Below are 8,756 nucleotides of genomic sequence, written 5' to 3'. Positions count from 1 at the left end.
TTTTTTTTATATCAATACAGAACGTCCTACAGAAATATTGAGGCGTGAAGTCTATAATGGCATTGGTGGGTAATATTGATGTTTTTGTTCCGTTAAATAGATCTAACGGTAGTAGTTTTCTAATCGATCAAATTAAAGGTCAGATGTTTCTGATTTTTGTCAGATTTTCTAACATATTTCTCGTTTTTTGGTTAACCCATCAAGTACTTTTTTATAAAAATAGATTAATAAGATGATTGCATGCATCGCCTAAACGCAGAAACCCGGGGTCATCCTGCTTTTCAAAAAAAAATACCATGTAATAGTCGTTGTAAGAAACAAGTCTATAGTTATTAATTATAAGTTAACCGAGACACTGAAGTAGTAGTTGACGATGGAGATGGGCCACCCTTTGATTTCCATCAATTGGAGACAGCATCATGGCATCGTACATGAATGTCTCCATCAGCTTGTATTCACCTTTAATTGTCTGGTCCTGGTTGATTCAGATCATATGTCAAAACAGAGATGCTTTTAAATAATTGCTGCTTGTGGAATGCGATCCTTCTCTTCAAATAATTGCTCCACGATCAGTCCCCATTTGTAACCAGTAGCTAGCACTTGAGGGAAAAAGAAGAACTGAAGGGAGAGAGCAAGAAAGAGAGACAACTCGAATGGCCGGTGAGGAAGAGGTGCAGGTGGTAGAGTCCTGCTTCGTAACGCCGGCTGCGGACACGCCGAGGAAAACACTATGGCTCTCGGCACTCGACCTCATGCTAGCCAACAAAGGCTACACCCCGCTTGTTCATTTCTACCGTCGATGTCCCGGCACCGAAACCACCGACTTCTTCAACGGGACCAAGTTGAAGACAGCGCTAGGCATGGCCCTTGTGGGCTTCTACCATGGCCAGCCACCTCAGGGTGGACGCCGACGGCAGGTTAGAGATCGGTTGCAACAGCAAGGGCATGCTTTCCTCCTGGCTCGTTCCCAACTCACCATCGACGACTTTAGCAATTTGAAGCCATCACCAAGGCTGAGGAGGTTGTTTGTTCCCCAAATACTCCCAGCTGAGGTGTGTGCCACCCAGGTCAGTCCGATTCTTATATAAAGAGCTAGTTTTTATTTTTGTTCGTCTTTTTTTCTTTCTAACCAACTCAACTAAATTATATATGGTAGTACACTGCTATATATATTACATATGCATGCCTATAATTACAAGCAGCTAGTAATATGTGTAACAAATCACCCCATGTATGTATGTGTAGGTGACATTTTTCAAGTGCGGTGGGGTGGCCTTTGGGACGGCAGTGCACCATGGCACCATGGATGGCATTTCCGCGTTCCACTTCTTCCAGACATGGTCAACTTTCTCGAGGGATGGCGACCGGGCAGTGGTGAAGTTCCCCTACCATGACCGCACCCACTTGTGTGCAGGTGTTAGGAGCTAGGGTTCTGGCCTTCCTAGGGCATAGGCTATAGGGAAAGGAGGGAGTTGGGCGAGGGTTGGAGCTCGGCGGCCGGCGGCGAGGTGCTGTCCTTGTGGCTGGGCGGCGGCAGCGCAAGAGGGAGGCGGCTAGGGTTTAGGGTTCCGACTCCTCTGGGAGCCGGACAATAGAATAGTCTTATTGCTTAATTCTCAAAATAGTCTTACAACTTGTATATATAACCATAATCTGAAAATAAAACTAAGATAACTTGGGCCTAAGCCTGCCCAGTGGGCCTCCGGCGGCCATAGACCTGGCCGGTCATAACATCTCTCCCCGCCTGCGCAAACACCTCGTCCTCGAGCTGAAAGTCGAGGTAGTGCTGGTGGAACTCCTCGCGCTGCTCCCAAGTAGCGTCCTCCTCTGGTAGTCCAGTCCACCGAATCAACACGTACCAGGAGCCTCGGCGTAGCTGAGCCTTCAGCGCCTTCTCTGGCTCAGGAAGGATACGCCCGTCCGTGATCGGCCGAAGTGCCGGTGGTGCCGCGGGTGGATCACCACGGAATGGCTTGAGCAGCCCGACATGGAAGACATCAGGGATCCGCGCGCCTGCCGGAAGCTGAAGACGGTACGCCACCTTCCCAATGCGTTCCAGGATAGCAAAGGGACCGGCATAGCGAGGACCGAGCTTCTTCCTTGCGCGTGGGTCCAAGGACTGCGTAGAGCGGTGAAGTAGACGCAGCCAGACCCAATCACCCACCGCGAACTCCGCCTCGCGATGGTGGCCATCATAGTATCATTTGGCCAACTGTTGGGCCTGGAGGAGTCGTTGCTGGACCTCCGCGAGCATCTCATCACGGCTCCTCAGAAGAGCCCCGGCTGCCTCGGTCCGTGCCGAGGCCGGATCAACCGGCAGGATCGGTGGGGGCGGCCGGCCATACACCACCTCAAAGGGCGTAGCACGGAGGGCGGAGTGATAAGAGGTGTTGTAGGAGTACTCCGCCCAGGAGAGCCAGTCCACCCAGGCGCGAGGGCGATCACCTGTAACACAACGCAAATACATGGCAATCACCTTGTTAACGATCTCAGACTGGCCGTCCGTCTGAGGGTGGAAGGCGGTGCTCAGGCGGAGCTTCCCGCCAGCAGGAAAAGGTCGCGCCATACATGACCCGTGAACACAAGATCCCGATCACTGACGATCGAAGAAGGGAACCCGTGGAGACGGACAATGCCATCGAAGAAGGCCCGTGCGACAGATGCCGCTGAATATGGATGGCCAAGGGTGATGAAATGAGCATACTTGGAGAAGCGGTCGACCACCGTGAGAATGAAGGATTTGCCGCCCACCTTGGGAAGGCCCTCGATGAAGTCCATGGAAATGTCCGCCCAAACCTGAGATGGGACCTCCAAGGGCTGAAGCATGCCCGCTGGCCGCAGTGTCTCCGTTTTGTTGCGCTGGCACGTCACACAAGACCGTACCCAGTCACGGACCAGGGCACGATCACCTGGAATGTAGAAGTCGGCACGAAGACGATGGAGCGTCTTCTGCACGCCCTAATGGCCCGCCGAGCGGGCGAGACGCAGCACCTGCTGACGAAGATCGTCATGCGCCGGAACGAAGACGCGGCGCCCGTGGAGAAGTAGGTCGTCGGCTAGATGCCACGGCTCCTCCAGCTCGCTCGCCGTCAGCTACTGCTGCAGGAGGAGGGCGTCGGTCGCGGCAGCGGTCGCCCGGCGGATGTCGGCGTAGAGGGCGAAAGAGGGCCCGGTGATGATGCAGAAGGCCGCCCCCTCCGCCGCACCATCGTCCACATCGGCGTCATGCCGAGACAGGGCGTCGGCGACGGTGTTATGGCGACCCGGCCGGTACTCGATGGTGAAATCAAAGCTGAAGAGTTTACTGATCCACTGGTGCTGGGGAACCGTCGAGAGCCTCTGATCCAACATGAACTTGAGGCTGTAGTGGTCCGTGCGGATCCGGAAGGAACGACCCCAAAGATAGGGCCGCCAATGGCGTACTGCCTGCACCAACCCAATGAGCTCACGCTCATACGCTGCCAACTTAAGATGGCGTGCAGCAAAGGGGCGGCTGAAGAAGGCGAGGGGTCCATCGCCCTGATGCAGGACCGCACCAAACCCCGCATTGGAGGCGTCGCAGTCGACGGTGAAGGGGAGGTCGAAATCCAGCATCTGCAGTACGGGTCCCGTCGTGAGGGCCCCCTTGAGGGCCTCGAATGCTGAAGTGGCCTCCTCATCCCAAGAGAAGGCGTCGCGATGGAGGAGACGCGTGAGTGGGGCCGCGATTAGGCCAAACTCCCGAATGAACTTCCGGTAGTACCCCACAAGGCCAAGGAACCCGCGAAGAGCCCGCGGAGACTGCGGAATCGGCCAGGCGGCGACGGTCACCACCTTGTTGGCGTCCATGGCCACTCCCTCGGCCAAGATGACGTGGCCGAGGTAAGCGACCGAAGGTGTCCCGAACGAGCACTTCGAGCGCTTAAGATGAAGATGATGCGCCCGAAGCTCGTTGAAGACGATGGCCACATGCTGGAGGTGCTCTGCCCAAGAGGCGCTGTAGATAAGAATGTCCTCAAAGAAAACGAGCACAAACCGACGTAAGTAGGGCCGGAGGACATCGTTCATCAAGACCTGAAATGTCGCCGGGGCGTTCGAGAGGCCAAAGGGCATCACCAAGAACTCGAAGTGGCCGTGATGAGTCCGGAACACTGTCTTGGCGATGTCGTCGGGATGCATGCGCACCTGATGATACCCTGACCGGAGGTCCAGTTTGGTGAAGAAGCGCCCCATGTAGCTCATCCAGGAGTTCATCGACCACCGGGATAGGAAACTTATCCTTATGTGTGAGAGCATTAAGGGCGCGGTAGTCGATGCAGAAGTGCCACGTGCCATGCGACTTGCGAACGAGGAGGACCGGCGCCGTAAAGGGTGATGTAGAGATCTGGATAATGCCTGCAGCAAGGATGAGTGCGCACTGCCGCTCCAACTCGTCCTTCTGCAGCTGAGGGTAACGGTAGGGCCGTACTGCCACCGGAGCCGATCCCGGCAGGAGATGAATACGGTGGTCGTAGACCCGGGCCGGCGGAAGGCCCTGGGGTTCCGCAAAAAGATCACCGTGCTGTTGCAGGAGGTTATCCAGCAGCGGATGCTCGACCTCCGTGGTGGCCGCGGCTAGATGGAGTGGGGGCGACGCCGGGGTGCCTCCAACGCCCTCCCACCGGATGCGGCGGCCGAGGTGCCAGAAGGTCATCGTCAGGGCGTCGAAGTCCCAAAGGATGGGACCGAGAGTCCGCAAAAAGTCGACGCCGAGGATGAAGTCAAAGCAGCCCAAGTCGATGCCGGCACAAGTGATGGTGAAGTGCTCGTCGCCGATAGTAATGGGAACGTCCTAAGCGAGCCCATGGCAGCGGAGGCGGTCGCCATTAGCGACGGTGACCGCAGTTGCTCCCCGCCCGTCGGTTGTAGTGCAAGGCGCCGCATAGTAGCCTCCGGTAGGAAGTTATGTGTAGAACCCGTGTCCAAGAGAGCCACCAGAGTCTCGCCATGGATCGTGACCGGGATAAGCATAGTCCGCTCATTGCGGATGTCGGCCAACGCGTGGAGGGAGACGACAAGGGCCATAGCCGGCGCGGGTGCAGGCGCGACCTCGGCGGTGGCTGGGTCGCCGAGTCCATCATCGGTGACGTCGTCCTCCGTCTCGTCGACCGTCTCCAAGTAGAAGAGGCGCGGGCAGACATGGCCTGGGGCATAGGGCGCATCACAGTTAAAGCACAGCCCCAGGCGGCGGCGCTCGAGCTGCTCGGCCTGCGAAAGGCGCCGGAAGGGCCGTGTAGCGGCCGGGGTGGTCGCCGGTGAGGCGGTTGAAGGTGCTAGCGCGGCCGGCGGTGGTCATGGAGGCAATCGGCTCCCCTGAGGTGCTGCGGGCTGTGTTAATGCCTGGGCGTGCTGCTCGAACGCCCGGGCGTAGTACATGGCCGTGTGCAGGTCCTGGGGCCACTTCATCTCGATGTCCACGCGGATGTGGTCGGGAAGGCCGCCGACGAAGAGCTCAGCCCGCTGTAGTGCTGTCACCCCCGGTGCATGACACGCCAGAGCCTGGAAATGGTCGGCGAAATCCTGGACCGTGGAGGTGAAGGGTAGGCGGCCCAGCTCGGACAAGCGGCTGCCGCGCCGTGGTGGTCCGAAGCGAAGGAGACACAGCTCACGGAAACGATCCCAGGGAGGCATGCCCCCCTCGTCCTGCTCGAGGGCATAGTACCATGTCTGGGCGGCCCCCCGGAGGTGGTATGACGCGAGCCAAGTGCGCTCGGACGCAGGTGTGCGCTGCCCCCGGAAGAACTGGTCACACTGGTTTAACCAGTTAAGAGGGTCCTCCGAGCCATCATACGTGGCGAAGTCGATCCGGGCGAAGCGAGGTGGTGTCAGGGTCGATGCGCCAGTGCCCACCGGTTCGCCGATGCGGAGAGCAGAGGACGGCGCGCCGTACTGCAGCGTGGACACCGCCGGGTCTCCGGCCTTCGTGTAGACCAGCGGTGGCGATGTTCCGGTGAGCCATGCCGGAATCAGAGAGGGCGACGGTGGGAAGCGCACCTGCTGGATCGGGATCCCGCCGGAAGGGCCCTGACTCAGGCCGGCGCTAGGTGGTGGAGACGGCGTGGGGGCCGGTGCAGCCGGCGCGGAGGGGGCCGGTGCAGGCCAGACCGGCCACGGGGCTGGGGCGGACGCGGCCGATGCCGCGAGCGCTGGTGCGGGCCATTGTGGCCAGGCCGGCTGCTGTAGCCGCCGGTGAGTGCAGCGGGCACCGAGTACCACGGAAGCGCCGGTGGGCCGGAGGGCGCAGGCGGCGGGGGCGGCCCGTACGGGCTGGCCAGGAAGAGCCGGATGCCCTGGACCGCGACGACCAAGTCGTTGAGGACCCCTGCCATGGCCTCCGGGGTATAGTGGGCCGGTAGGGTTGAAGGCGACGGCGGCGTCGCGGTGATGGGGGCCGGTGGATGTGCCGGAGATGAGGTCCAGCGGCGCGGACGGAAGGACCAGCGGCCCCGTGGCGAGTGGTGATGGCGCGGCGGTGGTGGTGGTTGTGGATGCAGCGGCGGTGGTGGTCAAGGGCAGTGACGGCGATGGTGGTGAGGATGACATAGTCGAACCAAAGCTGGCTGATACCAAGGTGTTAGGAGCTAGGGTTCTGGCCTTCCTAGGGAGTAGGCTATAGGGAAAGGAGGGAGTTGGGCGAGGGCTGGAGCGCGGTGGCCGGCGGTGAGGCGCCGTCCTTGCGGCTGGGCGGCGGCGGCGCAAGAGGGAGGCGGCTAGGGTTTAGGGTTCCGGCTCCTCTGGGAGCCGGACAATAGAATAGCCTTATTGCTTAATTCTCAAAATAGTCTTACAACTTGTATATATAACCATAATCTGAAAATAAAACTAAGATAACTTGGACCTAAGCCTGCCCAGTGGGCCTCCGGCGGCCATAGACCTGGTCGGTCATAACAGCACGGTACCCACCCGTTGTTCATCCCGACACCCTCCCCCTTTTTTGCCTCAAGATCAACCTATCCCAACCCTCGGGGCCAGTGATCAATGAGGTTTTCACCCTTCGCAAGGATCAACTTTCCACCCTCAAGCGCATCTGCGGTGCCTCCGGTGTTAGCACCTTCAGTGCCATGAGCGCCCACTTGTGGCAGTGCATGTGTCTGGCCCGACAGCTCCAACCAAACTCCACAACGCGCCTCGCATTTTCCGCCAACATCTGACGTGCCATGACGCCACCGCTCTCAGACGGTTACTTTGGCAACGCGGTGATAAACGTCAGTGTTGCTGATGAAGCGTGTGGCATCGCCTCGGGCGACCTGGCCTACATTGCGCACCGGATCAAGGACACCCTCGGCCAGGTGGACGACGAGCTGGTACGTTCAGCGGTCGACTACCTCGAGCTCGACCAAGCAAAGAGGGACAACAGCCCTGCCATAGGCAATCTACTGGCGACGGACATGAGAGTGGTTAGCTGGCTCGGCATGCCGCTGTACGACGTGGATTTCAGCTGGGGAAAGCCGTTGGCTATGCTGCGCGCCCAATCAAACCGTGGAGGCTTCGCACACCTGATTGACCGCGCGCACATCGTCATGTGTATAGACGCTACTATCCACAAGGAGTTCAAGCGTTTGCTGTATGCCAAGTTTGAGAGCATGGTGTATTCCAAGTTCTAGCCGGCCGAATGTGACACCCGGATAATTAAGCTACAATAATCCTCTTCTAATGATGCCACGTCATCACATTACTGTTGCCAATCCTCGCTTGATCCAAATCTGAATTCAAATTCAAGTTCAAACTAAAGTTCAAAAATCCAAAATTCTCAAACATGCAAACTAAAATGTTCAAAGTGTAGCAAATATTCCATAACCAATTATGATACTGACCCAACATTTTTGTATAGTGTTTTCATGGCCTATAATAATTAAAACAGGGGCTTAAAACAATTGTTAAATGTTTTTAAATACTAAACAAATATAAAACTATTTAATTAATGTGCCAAATCATTAAGGTCAGTAGCCTAAATGTAAACACTAATTTAGGTGATGTTTATATATTTTCTAAAGCTAAAATAAATAGATAATAAGATATGAAAACAATAAATAGAAAATAAATAAAAAGAAAACACAAACAAAAACAATAAGAGGAAATAAAAGGGACCCTCCCCACCCCTGGGCCTCGGCCCACCAGGCCATCAGCCTGGTCGGCCCACCTACCCCTTCCTCCTCCTCCTGTTCACGAGGGGGGTCGTGGAGGGCATCCGCCATGGCCTCGGCCAGATGCCGCCCATCCACCGCGCCCCCTGCCTACTTGTACTCCCTCCCGGCGCCCGAACCCAACCCTAGCTCCTCCCCGACCACTCCTTTTTCCCCCTGGATCTGGACACCCGCGGCCCCGAGGTCGACGCCCGATGCCGGAGCTCCTCGTCGTCGCCCCGTCCCTGACCGCCTCCACGACGACGCGCGTGAAGACGCCGCTTGCCTCCCCGACCACTTCGCCCTCGCCTCCCCGTCGCCTCGTCGTCCCCAACATCCTCCCCGACGAACTCCATCGAGCCTCGCTGCCCCTCATCCCATCAACGGAGGGTGAGAGCCTCCCGTTCTTTCCCCTCTCTCTACGCTGCTACGCCGGCCCGTTCGCACCCTAGTCCCCGTCCCACTCGAGACCGAGCCACCGCCGCGCGAGCTCGTCGCCCGCGTAACCTGCTAGGCCGCCGCCCGTGCCCGTAGCTGGCGCCGCTCGGCTTGTCCCCACCGCACCGTCCCCTGACGGACGCCCCTGGCCCTGCCCCTACTTCGCCAGCCCGCCGC

At 57.9% G+C, this 8,756-nt stretch overlaps 1 pseudogene; it reads left to right on the top strand.

Moving 5' to 3' along the window:
* Positions 1–585: 585 nt before the first annotated feature.
* On the top strand, positions 586–7,795 carry LOC123172700 (putrescine hydroxycinnamoyltransferase 1-like; annotated as a pseudogene).
* The last annotated feature ends 961 nt before the right edge of the window (positions 7,796–8,756 follow it).

The sequence above is a fragment of the Triticum aestivum genome, unplaced genomic scaffold (genome assembly GCF_018294505.1).
Source record: "Triticum aestivum cultivar Chinese Spring unplaced genomic scaffold, IWGSC CS RefSeq v2.1 scaffold175585, whole genome shotgun sequence".
NCBI classification, from domain to species: Eukaryota; Viridiplantae; Streptophyta; class Magnoliopsida; order Poales; family Poaceae; genus Triticum; species Triticum aestivum.
This window is presented reverse-complemented; position numbering and strand designations above follow the sequence as displayed.